This window comes from Hibiscus syriacus, unplaced genomic scaffold (genome assembly GCF_006381635.1).
Source record: "Hibiscus syriacus cultivar Baekdansim isolate YM2019G1 unplaced genomic scaffold, ASM638163v2 tig00111199_pilon, whole genome shotgun sequence".
Taxonomy (NCBI): Eukaryota; Viridiplantae; Streptophyta; class Magnoliopsida; order Malvales; family Malvaceae; genus Hibiscus; species Hibiscus syriacus.
In genome coordinates this window covers 899,740-919,267 of record NW_024063015.1, presented here as the reverse complement: position 1 = coordinate 919,267, position 19,528 = coordinate 899,740, and the positions used below count along the sequence as shown (strand labels likewise).

The window sequence follows — 19,528 nt, the reverse complement described above, 5'->3', positions numbered from 1 at the left end:
AGGCTTTCAATGACCAAATTTCCAACACTCCCCCTCAAGCTGGTTTAAAGATATCTTCCATAGCCAGCTTGCTAGTTAGCTTACCAAATTGCTTCTTGTGTAGTCCATTCGTTAGTACATCAGCTAATTGTTCATCAGTTGGAAGATATGTCATGCATATTATTCCCGCATTGACTTTCTCCTTGATGAAATGTTTATCCACTTCTATATGTTTCGTGCGATCATGAAGAACTGGATTATGAGCGATAGCAATAGCAGCTTTGTTGTCACAATAGACCTTCATTGGAGTCGAGTAAGAAAACTTCAATTCTTCAAGAATCCTTTTTATCCACATCGCCTCGCAGATTCTATGGGCAACGACTCTGAATTCTGCTTCAGCACTACTTCTAGCTACCACATTTTGTTTTTTACTCCGCCATGTAACTAGGTTTCCTCCAACAAAGGAACAATATCCAGAAGTTGATCTTCTGTCTGTAACACTTCCTGCCCAATCTGCGTCTGTGTAGACTTCAACTTGAAGATGTCCATGTTTCTTGAACAATAAGCCTCTTCCTAGAGTTCCTTTCAAATATCTTAAGATCCTATAGACGGCCTCGAAATGCTCCGCCCCTGGTGAGTACATGAATTGACTTACCATGCTAACTGCAAAAGCAATATCAGGCCGTGTATGAGACAAGTAAATCAACTTCCCTACAAGTCTCTGATATTGTTCCCTGTCCTTTACTTCTTCAACCTTAGCAGCTTGCAACTTCAAGTTTGGCTCAACCGGAGTTTCAACCATCTTACAACCAAGTAGACCTGTTTCTCCAAGGAGATCAAGAACATATTTTCTCTGATTGACAAATATGCCTTCCTTAGATCTTGCAAATACTTAAGAGCTCCCAGGTCCTTAATTTGGAACTCCTTTGCTAGTTTTTTCTTCAGAATAGCTAATTCTGTTTCATCATCACCAGTGAGAATAATATCATCAATATAAACAATCAAAATTGCAACTTTACCATCTTTTGAATGTTTATAAAATACAGTGTGATCAGCTTGACTCTGCAAGAAGCCATAACTGATAACTGTCTTTCCAAAGCGGTCAAACCAAGCTCTTGGTGACTGTTTGAGTCCATATAGTGACTTATGTAATTTGCATAGTTTGTTACTGCCAAGTTTCTTCTCAAATCCTGGCGGTAGGCTCATATACACCTCCTCTTCCTGATCACCATTGAGAAATGCATTTTTAACATCAAATTGATGTAGAGGCCAATCGGAGTTCACTGCAAGAGATGACAACACTCTAATAGAATTTATTTTAGCAACAGGAGCAAAAGTCTCTTGGTAGTCAATCCCATATGTTTGTGTAAAGCCTTTAGCCACCAATCTCGGCTTGTATCTCTCAACGCTTCCATCAGCTTTACTTTTTATTCTAAACAACCATTTACACCTGACTATTTTCTTTCCTTTGGGTAGATCGACAATCTCCCATGTACCACTTCTCCTTAGAGCATTCATCTCCTCCATGACTGCTAATTTCCAATTCGGATCATCCAATGCTTCCTGTATATTCCTTGGAACAAATAAATGTGAAATCCTAGACGTGAAAGCTTTATGGTTTTTTGATAGTCTGTGATAAGAAAGATATTTTGCAATGGGATGTTGAGTGCAATTTCGGACACCTTTCCTAAGTGCTATAGGGACATCAAGATCAGGAATACTAGGTGAATTGTTGGAAAAAGTGGAGGAAATCAAAGGTGTGGTAGGGATAGGATTACCTGAAGTTTCGACACCAGAACTCAGATCTTCAGATTGGTTTGGTGAAGGTTGTTATTTGAGTCTTTATTTCTCAGATGAAATCTCTCCCTAGTATAAAACTGAAGCTCAAAATTCAAATCACGTTGATTAGTTTGTAGTACTTCTCCCCCTGAACGAGAATCTCCTTAATTAGGCACCAACTAACCTGGTTCTCCTAGGCAATCATTATTAGAAACACTTGAATTTGGATTTTCAAAGTGACCACTCTCAAAAATGTATGGTATGGTTTTTGTGTAGGATAAATGACATTGGGTAGTGGGATAGAAATGTCCCAAAAATTGTCTTCTACATCACTTGTCTCCCCCTGAAGAGAATTTTTTGTGAAATAAGGTTTTGTTTCCAAAAACGACACATCCATACTCACATGAAATTTTTTTGTTTGAGGATCAAAACACTTATACCCCTTTTTATTTGAAGAGTACCCAAAAAAACGCATTTAATAGCACATGGGTCAAGTTTTGAACGAAATTGGCATGGAACATGAACATAGACAGTACATCCAAAAACTTTGACAGGTAACTCAGAAAACAACCTTATTCCAGGAAAAGATGATTTTAGGCAATCGAGTGGTGTTTTGTATGTTAACACCTTAGTAGGCATCCTATTTATCAAGTAAGCGGCTGTTAAAACTGCTTCACCCCATAAGTATTTGGGAACATGCATGTAAAACATTATGGCACGTGCTACTTCAAGTAAATGTTTATTTTTTCGTTCTACAATGCCATTTTGTTGAGGGGTATCCCAACATGTGGAGTGATGAAAAATCCCTTTCTCTTTTAAAAAATCAACTAAGTGCTCATTAAAATATTTTGTTCCATTGTCAGAATGTAAAATACTAATCTTGGTTTGAAATTGGTTTTCAATCAGAGTGTAAAATTTTTTGAATAAATCTTTCACTTCAGACTTTTTATTCATTAGATAAATCCAACATAACCCGTGTGTGGTCATCAATAAAAGTAACAAACCACCTTTTACCAGAAATAGTAGTAACTTTAGAAGGGCCCCAAACATCACTATGAATCAGATAAAAAGGTTTGGAGGCCTGATAATCTTTTGGTAAACAAGGGGAACGACGTTTTTTTGAAAAAAAATGCAATTTTCACAATGAAAAGAAGAACAATCAATCCCTTTAAATAATTCTGAAAATAAGTGTTTCAAATAAAGAAAACTAGGATGTCCTAGTCTATAGTGCCACAACATTATTTTTTTCTCAAACAGAAATTGAACTAGTATCACTAAAGCTCTGAACTTTTTTATTACTGATAGATACTTCATCAAAGTAATAAAGACCTTCAATCATCCTAGCACGTCCAATCATCATCCCCGAGTTCCGGTCCTGAAATTCACAATGTGATTCAAAGAAGGTAATGCAACAATTAGAATCTCTAGATAGTTTACTGACAGACAAAACATTGCAGGCTAATTTAGGGACATGAAGAACATTATTGAGATTAATTTTCTCTGTCAGTTTAATGAGTCATTTTCCTGCAATAGGTGAAAAACTACCATCGGCAATTCTAATTTTTTCATTTCCAGGGCAAGGTGAATAGGTATTAAATAAATGAGAAAAACTAGTCATGTGATCTGAGGTTCCAGAATCTATTATCCACGGAGAGGAATTTGGACAAGGGCTTTAGGATTACTACCTGTTTGTGCCAAAGAAACACTAGGAATACCGGATGATAAATTGGATTTTATCAGTTTCAAGAATTGATCAATCTGCTCTTTGTTGAAGGGACCTGAGTCGGCTTCACTTGTAGTAGGAATTCCATGATTCTTCTCTCCTTGCTTGTTGCTTTTCCAGTTAGCAGATTTTCCATGAATTTTCCAACATGTCTCACGTGTATGGCGGGATTTGTTGCAAAAATCGCACTAGACCCGTGGTTTATCATCAGACTTGCGCTGGTAGTTTGCTGCCTTGTAGGCTGCAACATCACTAAATAAGACAGAATTTTTAATTAACTCACCAGTACTCCTCTTTTTGAGCATGACACCTTCGGCTTTCTTCTATTCTAACTTCGGCAAATACTTCGCCAATGGATGGAAGAGGACTGCCAATAATCCTTCCTCGTACTTCATCAAACTCAACATTGAGGCCGGGAAGAAACTTGTAAATACGGCTATCGTCTACAGTTTTCTTATGGTGATTACAGTCGTCAGTACTTCTCCATTCATATGTGTTGAAGAGATCAAGATCCTGCCACAACCTTTTCAACGAATGGAAATATGTGGTGACAGAATTATCTCCTTGACGAATCTCCTCCAATTTTAAAGTCAACTCAAAAACCTGAGATTGGTTGCCCAGGTCAGAATACATTTGACTAACATTATCCCACAACTCTTTTGAAGTAGGATAGCACATGTAATTGGAGCTTATGTCCTCCATGGAATTGACCAGCCATGTCATAATCATGAAGTTTTCAGCATCCCCAGTAGCGTACAGCGGATCATCAACAGCAGGAGCCTTCTTGTCACCAGTGATGTAACCGATTTTTCCTTGCCCACGAATATACATCCGGACTTATTGTGACCATCGGAGGAAGTTGTCACCATTTAAGCGGATGATGGTGATTTGGACAGAATGAGAATTGGAGTGGTGCTGCAGAGTAGCCGCAGCAGGGGTTGAGGTGATTTCCGAAGCGACTTCGGACATGGCTACGGTGATTTTGAAACTGATGTGTTTTAGGGTTAAGACACGATTATGGCTCTGATACTAAATTAGAAAAGAATGAAGAAATAATGTCTTATTTCTTGAATGAGTACAAGGCTCCTTTTAAACAGAGGGAAATTACAAAAAAAAAGAAACTAATTAGAGCCAATATTTGACAGCTTCTACTTTCCTACTTTTTCTTGATTTACATCTTTTACTTTCTATATATACATAGAAAACAGATCCTAGAATATCTCACAGATTATGACTAAATCAAGGCTTTCAATGACCAAATTTCCAATAGTTATGTAATTATGAGAAATCAATAAATTGAGATACTCTTTTCCTCTAGGTATCCCTTTCTTCTTGGAAAGGGATAAATATGAAGGGGGTTTTTAATGAGACTTCTTACTTCTATCCAAAAAAATATACCTCTTTATGAAATTTTATGATGTTTCTATAGTGTGCTGTAATGTTTTACTATATTCATGTAATAAGGATATTGATTTTTAAACATAATTTTGCGGCTTCCTAGTAGATGACATATTTATGAAAATCGATTTTTTTAATATATTTTTCACGTATATTGAATTTATGCAATCGTCTATTTTTTGGGTATGGGAAATCTTTCCATTGATGTAATGACTTCTACTCTACCTTTTGTTGATATCTTATTCTTGAAAAGGTAATCTTTGTCCCTTAATATTCCTTTCCTCTGTTGCAATTATTTTATTCATCATCTGTTGTTAATATTCAAAACTACTAATAAACATGTATATTCATTATTAGGAAACAATTTCACTTGTGATGTGTGGGTTAAACACTAGTATAATCTAATAAAAGCTGGCCAAAAGGTGCATTCTAAAAAAAGAATAATGCATAAACATTCTAAGCACATTGACAAGGCACAACACAACCTTTGTAGGTGAACTGTCTTGGGAAAAAAAGATTTGAGTGTTATGCAGTTGAAGAAATCAGAAATAATAAAATTCAAGGGCATAGATATAAAAACCGTAGAAACATGAAAAATCTAAGAGCTCAGGATGCTGGTAATAAATTGTGATGATTCACCTGTATGATATCAGCATTAGCCTTTGCAACCCCAGATGCAACTGTTCCAATTCCAGCTTCTGCCACTAGCTTGACAGATACCTTAGCCTTAGGGTTGACCTATTTATTTGGTAGATATAAGATAGCTGTCTTACCAGTACTCCAAGGATACTACTTTTAGCAAAAGACTGAACAGGTTACAGTGTTCATGGTCAAAGTAGATAAATGTCTTTAAAGTTCACAAAATCTGTTATACTTTAGATATTATATGTTTAAGTCAAATCTAGATTAATGATGAAGCAATCAATTACCTGATGTAGGTCAAAGATCAATTGGGCAAGATCCTCAATAGAATAAATGTCATGGTGTGGGGGTGTGATATAAGTGGAACGCCTGGTTTAGAGTTTCTTAACTTTGCAATGTACGCACTAACTTTTTTCCCTGGCAACTGACCTCCTTCACCAGGCTTAGCACCTTGTGCAATTTTGATTTCCAACTGATCTGCATTGACTAAGAATGTAGGAGTAACACCAAAACGACCAGAAGCAACCTGAAGAAATAGAGATGCATGAGAATACAAGGAACAATCTACTGACTACTAGATTAGTAAAAGCACAGACTGCTCCTAGCAGATCAGAACAATTAGATTTATCTGTGCAATTCCCATCTAATAAAGAAAGTTGAGGATCGTTAAGCACTATCATAGTTCCAAGTGTTTGTACCAGTTTGCTCATAAATATCCCTCCATATTGTTATTCAGTTATTTTTCTTTTAGATAGAGAGAGAGAGAGAGAGGTATATAAAATTTACCAAAAATGTGGCCAAAAGTAAAGGAGATTCAAGCATTGACATTATTGTATTGTTATCTTAAATAAACTTGTACTTTTAACTTCCTAGTTCTTACAATAAATTTCTAAAAGAAATTCTTAGTTGTATTATTTGCAACTGAAACAAGGTAACTAAGAAAAGTCACATTTGAAACCAAAGATAACCAAGTGCTACACAGTTTTGGTGCAAATGCATAAACAATTCAAATGTATACAATTCACATTGTGCAAGATAAGTACAGGTGTATTATTTCAAAAATATCAGCGCCCTAAAGAAATCCCCATGGGGTCTACATGACACATAACATAATCGTATGAAACCTTTTTAAGCAAAATTCTGTTAGATGACCTGTTTAATAGCACTTGTAGCAGTATCACCATTTTGAAGACCTTTAAGGTGTGGCAGTGTGGGAGAATACCCATCAACAACATCAGTAAGTGGCCTCCAGCGAGTTGGATCCTTGAAGAAAATAAAACAAACACCATTAGTTTCTTCATTTTATTTCCAAATGTTTGATGGGTTAATTGGGGGGGGGGGGGAGCATTCTCCTATAGATAGGAAGACCTAAACCAAACCTTTCAATCAAGATGATTGTGCAGTGACAAGTTTCAAGATTATATTGGTCTACAAACCTAATAAAACAGTAAAATAGAAGAAAGCACTTCTCATGTGTAACATGGCAGTGATCTTTTCTTTTGAAAGAGCAAGTACTATGAGTTAGTGACCAAAGAAAAAACTTTGACACACAAACATACACACAAGTACATGTATATTGCTCAAACAAAACATAGCAGAAAAAAAAAACTAATATATATCTCCTGTCCTGGATTACCTCACCACCTTCTCCTGAATTAGACTTCCCACCTAATCTGTTCATGGCAATGGCTATTGCCTCATGAGTTTCCCTTGAAATAGCTCCAAGTGACATTCCACCAGTGCAAAATCTTTGAACAATGGATAATGCAGACTCAACTTTTCCAACAGGAATTGGTGCACGCTCACTTTTGAATTCAAGAAGATCACGAAGAACCTGCATTTACAATAATAGGAATAGATCATGTAATTACATAACTATAGCATTGAAACGATAAAGAAGGGATATCATATGTATTGACTAACATTGACTGGACGATTGGCCAAGTGTTGCTGATAAATTGAATAAGCACTTTCACTCTTCTCGCGGACAGCTTTATGAAGTAGTTTTGACATCTCAGGGTTGTTTGCATGATACTCCCCTTTTAAAAAATATATAATAAAAATTAATAAGATATAAACACAAGTAGATGAAATCAAATATACTCAATAAACCATTGTTCTTGAGAATACTAAATCAGGGAGTTCCTGAAGTGACAGAATTCAGGCTAAGATGATATTATGTCTTTCCAGCTAATTTGCATGAATTATCAATAACCAAGGCTGTTTCTTCCCTAGATTCTTGGATATGGAGAGGAATTCTGAATAATTATGTCAAAAAGGATCAGATTGGAGAATGTTTGAGAGCTAATTCTAAGATCCAAGTGGGGAATGGTAGGTTGATTGCTTTCTGGAATGATGTTTGGGTCAATAATGCAACCTTAAAAACTCAATTCCCCAAAATTTTTGCTCTCTCGACTAACAAATGGGGGAATGTTGCTGAGTTTGGTGGTTTTGAAAATAATGCTTGGGTTTAGAATATTCAGTTAAGAAGAAATCTATGCGACTGGGAAGTGGATTAGTGGATTGCTTTAATGTCCTTGATTGATAATATAGTTCTGTCCGACTCAGTGGTTGATTATCTTGCTTGGTCGGGAAAGGGGGATGGATTATTCTCGGTAAAGTCATGTAGATTGCGCTATCTTGCAGTTCAGAAGGAAGTTTCGAGTAGAATAAGAGGGTATGGTCTGGTTTAGCTCCTCCTAGAGTTAAAACATTTATTTGGCAGTTTTGTCATCGTAAATTGGCAGTCAGAGTGGAGTTCAAGAAAAGAGGGATTCCTTTGGATGATGTGATGTGTCCTCTGTCATTTTCACGAAGAAACTATAGAACACCTGTTCTGCTCTTGTTTTGTTGCAAGGGAAATTTGGAATAAATTTCTAAGGTTATGGGATATCTCTACTGTTTTGCCTCAAGACCCCATCTCCCTTTTGTGTTCTTGGTCGTATCTAAAGCAAGATTCTCCTATTTGGAGTTTTATCTCGAGTGTTGTTTTATGGACAATTTGGAAAACTAGGAATTTGGTAGTTTCTGAAAATGGGAAGGTGGACGTTTCTGCTATTTTCTTCGTTGCCAGATTTAGGCTGGCTAGATGGTATTTAGCCCCTACTGTGTGTATTCAGACAGATTTACTAGTAGGGGATCTCTCGCTGGCAGATAAGATCCATCATTCGGCTATCTCTAAGAAGGTTAATTATTGGACTCCTCCTCCACCGGATATGTTTAAGTTCAATGTTGATGGGGCAGTTACAGGAGATGGGTTGCAAGGTGAAATTGGAGGTATTTTAAAAGATTCTAACTGCTTTACTTTAGCAACCTTCTCTAATGTTGTAGGACCAGGTCCTCCTACTTTGGCAGAATTGAAAGCTATTAAGGAAGGAATTGATTTGTTTTATTCCTCTGATTGGGCTAGGAAGGGAAGATTTATTATTGAGAGTGATTGTAAAAATGCAGTGGAATGGATTTTTAAGCCACACTCTGCCCCTATTTTTTTCAGTTCCCTGGTGGAGGAAATTCGGGTTTCAATTTCTGCTAGGGATACTTCCCTTAGATTGATTCCTAGGAGTTGTAATATGGAGGCAGACATGTTAGCTAAGGAGGGGATTGGTTGATCGCTGCAGCCCACTGTTCTAATGTATCGTTTTGCTTCGGGGATTGCATAGGCTTAAAGTTTATTTTGGTGTTGTTAGGTTGCTAAACAGGCCAGCCACAGGCTTGCTTTGCTTTCGCTAAGTTGGATTACGCTGAGATTGTGTGGTGTATATGGTTGTTTTTTGGTTTTCTGTTTTTGTTGGGGGTGTTTCTCTGGTTGTATCTTATGTATCTTATTATGTTGAATGTAATCTTAAGGCACTCTTTTCCTCCTTCCACTGATTAAAGAGCTCATTTATAAGCTCCTTTAATCAAGAAGGGGGTTTTTAACGAGGCCTTCAATTCTTATCAAAAACTAATCCAGCACATTGTTCACTCGTTTTCAAATAAAGTATTCTTATCATCAGAATAGAAGAGATACCATATTATAAGTAAAATCGTGCATTCCTCATGAAGCACAGATGCATAAATATTTTGACTATAAGTGATACCTCCAGGTCTGAATTGTATAAATCCAAAATTTTCCAATCTTTTAGCTGTATCTTCAGAGAATGCCTTCACCCAGAAAGACAATGTTTCCCTCGCCAACTGTGGGAAACAATAATCACAGAAAACAAATCAAATGAAACAGAAGTAAATAGCATAATAACACATTAATCAGAATATTGAGATTAAAATAGCAAATTAAGTAGGCCACCTGAGGACCGGTAGGGTAGAGGAGAAAATTTGAGAAAATGACAATTCAAAAGATTTGGAGAGAATGTCAAAACCAAAGGAAATTTCAAAATCCCAGTCTCAATATACTGCCCAAACCCCAATACTGGTAAATAAGCAAAGCATGTCAAAACTAACATAAAATGCCATGCGAGTCCATGCAAAATGTAAAATTGACAAAAATGCATCCCTAATTATTTAATTGAATCAACATCATCCATCCGAACATCACAGTCAAAATTCAACACCAGGTGGTTTCCTTTATTTTGTAAATTTTTTTTATAGAAGTAGGAGGTCTCATTAAAAAACCCCTTCATAATTGACCCATTCGAAAAGGAAAAGGTCTACCAGCGGAAGGAGGAAAAGAGTACCTCATTTTATTGATAATTCATGGATACATTAGAAAACCTTTACATAACAACATAAAAGGCTAACTTCAAAAGAAGCAGGAACAACCTGTTAAAACAGCCTACACTCAACCAATCCCTTCTTTAGCTAACTTATCAGCCTCCCAATTACAACCCCTAGGAATTAACTTCACTAACAGACCCCTAGACAGTTATTTGGTAAATGAAGAACCAAGCATTAAAGGAAACCATGGGAATCCCCAGGAATAAATAAGAGCATTTGATATTCACCAAAAGCTATTGATTGGATACTTATAAACTCGTGGTTAGAAGTTACAATTTAGTACAATGTAATCTCAAAGCTATGGATGTTGACTGGTATTTGGTAGAGATATCTTAAGAGTAATTATGCTGATTGATGTTTGGTAGAAAAGTTTTAAGAATACTTTGTTGACTAGTGGTTGGTAGAGATAGTTGTTACATTTTGTAGTAATGCCCATTATTATAGCCTAATATCATGCTACGAGATAATTTCATGTTTTAGAATTTTCGCATGAACATATAGAGATTACTATAACTAACAAATGTATGAAAACGAAAAAATATATGTTTCTATCAAAATCTGTTCTCAACAGTTTCAGCGTTCAAGTTCTGTTTTATTGTTCCTCCATGTGAGGTGTTGGCATATTAGAAGGTTTTGGTGGTATCAGAAGAACCCATAGCAATAGAATTTCCTGCAAGCCATTAGAAGGTCTTTTTGAAACACCAAAGCCCATTTAAAATCAATTTCATGCAAACAGGTACAAATGGACACCAATTTTTTCTAATCCAAATACTAGATACATTAATCTAACCACCATTGTGTGGAATCTACCAGTATGAAAGTCTCACCAACTAAAACTACTTAAACTAACACGAGATGCTTCTGAAATCTCACAACTCAGGATGCCAGCCTCTCAAAGGCTATAGATCAGCTTTTGAAGTCGAGATGTTCAAGGATAAATACATATCCAGAAATTAATGTCAAGGGTCAACAGAATTAGTCAAAAGCCTAGGCAGAACACACAAAAAATAGTATGTGCCATGTAATCTCAAGTCATTACACAGAGAAACAAAAAATGATCAACATAAAACCAAAACGCAAAATAGAATTGGGGCATCTTTACAAATGACTTAAAACAGTTAGAAAATAATGACTGGAGAAATTACTTCATAAGAACAAGCAAACATTTTTTATACCAGGATCCCATTCGATTCAAAGGGATAGTAGTCTAACCTCATCAAAAGTCAGTCCGCCAATCTTTGAGACACTCCCACAAAATGCAAAATCCACTATTTCCTTTCCCAGTCCATAAACCTCAAATATTTGTGCACCGCAATAACTAAATAGAGAAATAATAAAAGTAACTCAATTTTCACAAATAATGAACACATAAAAAGGCATCAAAATACATATTTAACCATTCAAACCCTTCTAAGTTCAGAACTCATACCTTGAAAGTAATGAGATACCCATCTTAGAAAGAATTTTTAGGAGACCAGCTTTGATTGCCTAGATCATGACAAACATTTAGCATATAGGTAAAATATAAGAAAGGAACCCAATTTAGAGGTAACTTAAAACTCTCTCCCTCCCAATATACACAAGCAAACTCAAGGAAATGATTAGTGCTAAAGATGGCCTAAAATTTTATGGAACAACTAAGTTTTTCCAAAATAAAAACAAGAACAGAAAATAATGGTAGTTTTAACTCTTCAGACTATATAGAACTAATCTTAGCCAAGAATTCACAAGATTTTCAGTGTTGAAAAATGGACCTCACTGACCAGTTGTGTGGGGAAATGGTGGCATGTTTAGGACAGTCACATGCATAAAAATAGGAATCCGTCAAATTGATCAAACAACATGTTTAACCAGTTCTATATATATTTATATATATATTGATAGAAGTAGAAGGTCTCATTAAAAAACCCCTTCATAGTTACCCCTTACCAAGAGGAAATGGACAATTAGCGGAAGGAGGAAAAGAGTACCTCGTTTTATTGAAATTTCATAATTACATAAGAAAACCTTTACATAACATCTGGAATGTTGTCCTCAAAAGATTAAGGAACAACCTATATAACAGCTAACAATTAGCCGATCCCTTCTTCAGCTAACTTATCAGCCTCCCAACTACAACCCCTAGGAATTAACTTTACTATCAATGCCCTAGACAATACATAAGACTAAATCTCATTAATTAAATTACTAAAGAACACAGGGGCAAGACATGACAATTGGATCCATTCCACGACTGATTTGCAGTCACATTACAGAATCAACCTGCCTTTATAAGACCAGATTGAGGAATAGAAAAATTCAATAGCTTTTCTAAAAGCCTTCAACTCTGCTAATGGGGGAGGACCAGGTCCAACACTCTCTAAAAAAGTTGCTAGAACGAAGCCATCTGAATTTCTAAGAATGCCCCCTATGCCACCAGCCATACTATCTCTTGTAACAGCACCATCAACATTAAACTTATAAAAATCAGCAGGAGGAAGAATCCATTTAAGAACAGCCGTATTCGGCAGCTTAGAACATCTTATCCCATCTGCTAAAGACGGATCAGCCATTAGCAAGTCTACCGAAATCATAACTTGAAGAAACTTTGCTAAAAACCACTTTACTAATCTGAACCTGATAGTGAAGAATATGGATGTCCTATCCAATACCTTATTCTAAAAAATAATTGAATTCCTATGTTTCCATAACGACCAAAGAACCACACCTGGAATAAATTTCCAAATCGTTGAGCCACCAAATTAGGCTAAGAACAAATGAGGGAAGGGATATCACAAGGCAAAGTTGTACTAACATCCCAAATTTTGAAAAATTTACACCAAATATCCCCAGCGACTGTGCAAAAAAACAAGTGTTGGACAATTTCTTCGCTCTGCTTGCACATCGGACACAACACCCCATCTGATAAAGGAACCCCCCTTTTCTTCAATTCTGGTTTAACTGCCAGCTTTTGATGAGTAGCTTGTCAAAGAAAAGTTTCAATTCTAGGAGGCACCAACACCGACCATATACGAGTCTTCCAAATAGGGTTCTCTACTTGATCCTTACCTATAGTATTTCTGCAGGATTTGACCGAAAACGACCCATCTTGTTTTAATATTCCAAATCCATCCATTAGAGTTATAACAACCAAAATCGACCACCTTACCCAATTTATTTGGAGACAAAGCAAAGATTCTAGGAAATTGAAGTTTCAAAGGGATATTATCAACCCAAACATCATTCCAAAAGGAAATTGATTTACCGTTACCGACCTAGAACCTAGAATGGGATCTTAACCTCTCACCAATCGAATCATTCCTCAAAAAACTATTAACTATCCCTTTCCAAATCCAAGAATCTTGGTTAGAGAGCACCGAACTAATTGATATTGATGAGCAATCAATATTGTGTTTGCAGCAAATTATTTCCTTCCACAAAGTGTCCTCGTTTGCAAACTTCCAAGTTCATTTCCTTAGCAAAGCCAGATTTGTAAGATCTAAATCTAACACCCCCAAACCTCCATTTTCAATCGGACGACACACCGTTTTCCAATTCACCCAATGGATATTGTTCTTCTCTGAACTATCCCCCACAAGAATCTGGCCATCAACGAATTCAATTTCTGACTAACTTTACTCGGCAATTTGAAGACGGATAAGTAAAAATCGGAAGAGAAGACAAAACCGATTTCAAGAGCACCAATCTACCTACCAAAGAAAGTTTAGAAGTTTTCCAACCTGCCAATCTTTTGTTGAACCTCTGTATAACTGGATCCCACAGATTCACTGAATTCTTCTTAGCTCCCAAATATAACCCTAAATAATCCATCGGAAAAGAACCCACAGAGCATCCCATAGATTAAGCCCAATCTTAGTAGGAGGGTGTCCCGTCGTTCATTAAGGGATATTTTCATAAGACATGGTTCTATTGAGAGAGTTTTCATTCCCAAAGTCACTAGGAACCCAAAATACAAATTTTCAACGTTTGCTTTTGTTCAGTTTAGAAGTGAGGATGGTTTGAAGAGGGCAGTCGAGGTCTTAAATGGTGTTCTGATAGATGGGAGGAAGATTTCAGTTGGTCTTGCAAGATATAAGGGAGCTTCTTCCTGGTCTGAGGGAAGGAAGGTTACTACAATGAAGGTCCTCAGTCAGAACATTGCTGGAACATCCAATTCCAATCAGGCGAAAGCTTTAAACAATTGTTTTAGGGATACTAGGTCTTATAAAGAGGCTTTTTTGTCAAACAGAAGTGCAATGGGAAATAAGGCGATTTCATCCGATGATATTCATAGGGGGGAAAGTGAAGAAAAGTACTTTGGAAATGCATATTCCTTCTGAAAGTTCCAAATGGTTTAAAAGGTCATTAACGGGGATTATGAAGCACTCATTGCAGATTGAGTCAGTCAAGAAAGCGCTATTTAAGGAGGGTTTCGAAGTCCAAATTATCAAATGGGGACATGTGTGGAATTCTTGTGTGATTGTCTTTAATTCATCGGAAGAGATGAGGGATACTTGTCTAAAGAGGAAAGAAGAACTAGAGTTATGGTTTGATCGATTAGCCCCTTTGTTGAATGATGATGGTGTCCCAATGGCCTTTTGTTTGGTGGAACTAGTGGGGGTCCCTTTGTTATGCTGGAATGATCAGTTCTTCGAACAAATAGCAGGAAGATGGGGGATAGTTGTTGACATTCATGAAGCCACTAGGAAAAAAGAAGACCTCACAACGGCGAAAATTTTATTAAGGGTGGTAAGTTGTTTTGATGTTCTGGAGGTGATCTCTCTGGGTTCCTATGGAAGATCATTTAAAGTGTGCATCAAGGTGGGATCGGCGTGCCAGTCTTCAAGTTCTTTTTTTGGCAACTCTCCGGTGGAAGTTCACGGTGAGGGACGTTGTGGAGAGAAGGTCACTGTAGAGGAAGATTTCAAATTGATGTCAGAAAGTGGGAATGATATAGATGGTTCAGCAGAAGATTTTCGGCAAAACGTTGACAGCTGGTTTGACAATAGAGGATTTTCTGGTTCTGGGGTAGTTGGTGGGGAAAAACAGCTCGGTAGACTTTCTATAGATAGGAATGGCATTAATGGTGGACTATCAGAAAGTCAGAGTATTGGGAGTATAAAAGTTGCTGATTATGCCGGCTTAGGAATTAGAAAGTCAAAATTTTCTGATTTTGGATCACAGGCCCAATCGGATAATGAGGGATTTTCTAGGCTTGTTGGCTCAAAAATTATTCCAGCTGTCCAGCAATTAATATTGACAAGTTTGGCAAAATGATCCTCAAGCACAAAAATGTAACTCTGGAAATTCGAATGAAGAAGAGGGAAATGAGTCAGATTCAGAGAAGTGCTTTCAGGCTGAAGTTGAACAAGTTGGGCAGCAATTAATGTTGTTAGAGCCAAGTATAAATATGGCAGAAAGCTTCTCAAGGGGGAGATCGCGGTACAGAAATAAAAGAGTGTTGTCTTCAAAAAGTGTCCCATTAGAGAGAAGGAAAACAAGCAGCTATAAGAGGTTTTATTCAAGGTCGACGAGCAGGAAATTCTGGCATGGAAATGTTCTGAATGTTACTCCTGAAAGAGAGGAGGATTGGACAAATAAGGAGGAGATTTTACAGCCCTCAAAAGATGTTCAACAGATAGTGGAAGTGGAGGTTGCAAGAGAGTTGTCAGAAGGTGATAGATCTAGATTCATTTCCGGCTCGGACTTTAGAAGAGCTAAAAGATGCTTGTTAAGGGAAGCTTATGAACAGGTGTCAATCTCAACAGTTTCTACTTCAGATTTTTCGATTTTAGTGGAGGAAGCCTTAGCAACTTGGGAAATCAGCAAGTTATTGGGGGTGTCCTTCAAGCAAGGGAAGGAGGCTTTTCTGGATAAGATTATCAGCTTGGAGAAAGCTTTGAATAAGGTTAATCAAGGTGAGCTTAATGGGGATGTAGATTGTGGACTAATTAATGATGAAGATTAATTTTATCATTGCTTCATGGAATGTGAGAGGATTGAGGAGGAAAGAAAAACAGAGGGCTATTCAGAGGTTAATTGATAAAAATCACCCACAGTTTCTTTGGCTGCAAGAAACGAAAATGGAGAAGATTCCTAGATCTATGCTTAGAAGAAAGGGGTTTAGTTATTTTAATGGAGTCTTTGAATCTCCAACGGTTGGCTCATCAGGGGGTTTAATGAGTTGTTGGGATGATAAAGTTTTCGAATTAGAAAATCAGTCTATCTACAGAAGATTCATTGTCTTATCCGGAAAATTTCGTGTCAATAATTTCAGTTGTATTTTCATCAATGTTTATGGCCCTTCAGTAGAGGAGAAAGATAGTTTTTTTGAAGAGTTGAGCATGTTCATAAGTGGTCAGAGGGCTCCTATTTGTGTAGGGGGGACTTTAATGTTTATTTGCATGATGGAGAGAAGATCGGAAGAACTCAGAACAGGAATTCAATGAGGATATTCAATCTTTTTATGCTGCAAACAGGCTTAATTGATTTACCTTTATACGGAGGAAGGTTTACTTGGTGCAATAACCAAGATACCCCTACACATGTTAGATTGGACCGATTTTTGGTTGATGGCCAATTTCTTGGTGCTTTTCCTGATTTGGTGCAAACCTTACTGCCTAGATCTCTTTCAGACCATAATACTATTCTGCTGGAGAATGGAGGTGTCAATTGGGGTAAAAAGCCTTTTAAACTTTTTAACTATCTCATGGAAGAAGTTGGGTTTGAGGATTTGGTCAGATCTTCTATTCAAGAAAGGAAGAATCAGCAGAGGAAGGCTGGAATTTATAGTATACTGAGAAATACAAAAACTGCTATTAAGAATTGGGTGGGCAGTAGGGACCAATTTCCTGGGGCTAGTATCTTAGCCTTAGAATCGAGGATCCACAGTCTAGAATTGGATATTCAACAGTCGCAGGATGGTGTTAACAGTGGAATGACAGCAGAGTAAGTTTCAGCAAGAACATAATTGTGGAGACTATATAAAATAGAGGAGCAAATCTGGTTCCAAAAGTCCAGATCAAAATGGATAGAAGATGGAGATAGAAATACAAGATTTTTTCATAATTGTGCTTCGATTAGGAAGAGGAGGAATGCTTTGAATGCCTTGAATATTGGGTGTAATGTTATTCAAGAACCTTCTGTCATTAAGACCACTATTAGGGACCACTTCTTTAAGATTTTCAACGAGCATTCAACTTTAGAGGTGGAAGAGATTAGGTTGATTTTTCCTAGCATTTCAGTTGAGCAAAATCTAAGTTTAGGGAATGAATTTTCAGAGGAGGAAATCTGGGAGACTATACAATCTTGTGATAGTAATAAAGCACCGGGACCGGATGGTTTAAATATGGGCTTTTTCAAAAGATTTTGGCAGGTCCTCAAGGCTGATATTATGAAATTTTTTCATGATTTTTATTTGGGGAAAGAATGGGAACATGGGATTAATCATACCTTTATCACTCTCATTCCAAAGGTCTCTAACATTGGTGGTCTAGATGACTTTAGGCCAATTAGCCTAGTTGGTGGGTTTTATAAGATCATTTCTAAGTGTTTGTCGAGGAGATTGAGGGGTTGCATTTCAGACATCATTAGTCCAACTCAGTTTGCCTTCATACCGGGTAGACATATTCTGGCCTGTTCTTTAATTGCTAATGAAGGGGTGGATTATTGGAGAAAAAATGGACTCAAGGGTTGTGTATTCAAGGTTGATTTCAAGAAAGCTTACGATTCTGTTGAGTGGTCTATTTTATTTAAATTAATGAAGAAAATGGGATTCGGGTCCAGATGGAGGGGCTGGATTGAGCAGTGTGTAACCACAGCTTCTGTTTCGGTTCTTGTAAATGGAGTTCCTTCTGATGAATTCCCAATGGCTAAAGGTCTTCGACAAGGTTGTTCGCTGTCTCCTTTGTTGTTTAATTTAGTAGGGGAGCTACTTAATCTATTGATTCGAAGGGCAATGTCACAGGGTTTGTTTTCTGGAATGGTGATTGGCAGAGAACAGGGGTCTGTAAATGTGACACATTTACAGTTTGCGGATGATCTTATTATATTTTCTGGTGCCTCGAAGATGCAAATTCAGAATGTCAAAAGGGTGCTTCGAGTTTTTCAATTGGTTTCTAGTCTACAGCTGAATTTGAAAAAGAGTAAATTGTTTGGTGTGAATGTTAATGAGGAGGAACTGCTGGAATGGGCTACTTTTATTGGATGTTCAATTGGGAGATTTCCTTCTGAATATCTAGGTCTTCCCCTAGGTGCTACTAGAAATTCTGCAACTATTTGGGAACCTATTATTAATAATTTTTTTAACAAGTTATCCGGGTGGAAAGCAGCATCTCTCTCTTTAGCAGGGAGGCTAGTGTTAATTAAGGCGGTTCTATGTTCGCTTCCTACATATTATCTTTCCATATTTAAAATTCCAGCTTCTATTCTTAAAACCCTTAACTCTATTATGTCTAATTTCCTATGGGGAGGGGGAAATGGCATTAGAAAAATTCACTGGGTTAGCTGGTCCAATGTTAGTAAGCCGAAGAGTGAAGGGGGCTTAGGAGTTCTTAATCTTAACCTGATGAATAGAGCGCTTTTGGGGAAATGGACTTGGAGGTTTGCAAATGATAGGGACTCAGTTTGGAGGGAAGTTGTTGTGCCAAATATAGACTCGATTCTTCAGTTTTAACTCTGGACAGTAAGCTTCCACCTTGAGATGACTGTTTAGCTTCCTCCTAAACTTTACCTGTCGCGGGCACTGCTTTCCAAACCTTCTGATACTTAGCAACCCCCACTGAGACTTTCCTCCCATCAATATACGATCCATTTACATTCTTAATAGCATTCCTCAGGCCATACTCATTGGCAAACTGAGCAAAGGCGAAAGTATAGGCTTTGTACTTTGGTTCATAGCACTCGGGATAAAGACCCTAATGACATGACCATGTAAATGGAATAGTTCCCTTAACGCTCTCCTTGTAACTCTCTTGCTCAGATTATCCACGAAAGTTGTCCATTCCTCACAAGAGGGAGCTTGAATTTTTTAATTCTCTCGCGCTCTTTCTCTTTCACCTTCTCTCATGTATTTACATGTTGAACCAAGTTAAACCGCACAAGTTCAATGTTGAACCAGTTTAGAGATTCTTTTATTATTTTAAGCACAAAAAATTAGAAAAAATGGTGATATTTGAACTCTTGACCACATGTATCAAGGAGTGTAGCATTGAGCCAAGTGTATCCTTAGTTGTAGCCTTTTTGCCGAAAATGATTGAGAAAAGAGAAATTTAAATGCAGAACCATGATAAATTTAAGGGTAAACTACATGAATGG

The 19,528-nt window shown here is 37.1% G+C and overlaps 1 pseudogene; it reads right to left on the bottom strand.

Annotated features, from left to right (window-relative positions):
- The window catches only part of LOC120155620, a 78,054-nt pseudogene that overhangs the window by 28,739 nt on the left and 29,787 nt on the right, over positions 1 to 19,528 (bottom strand).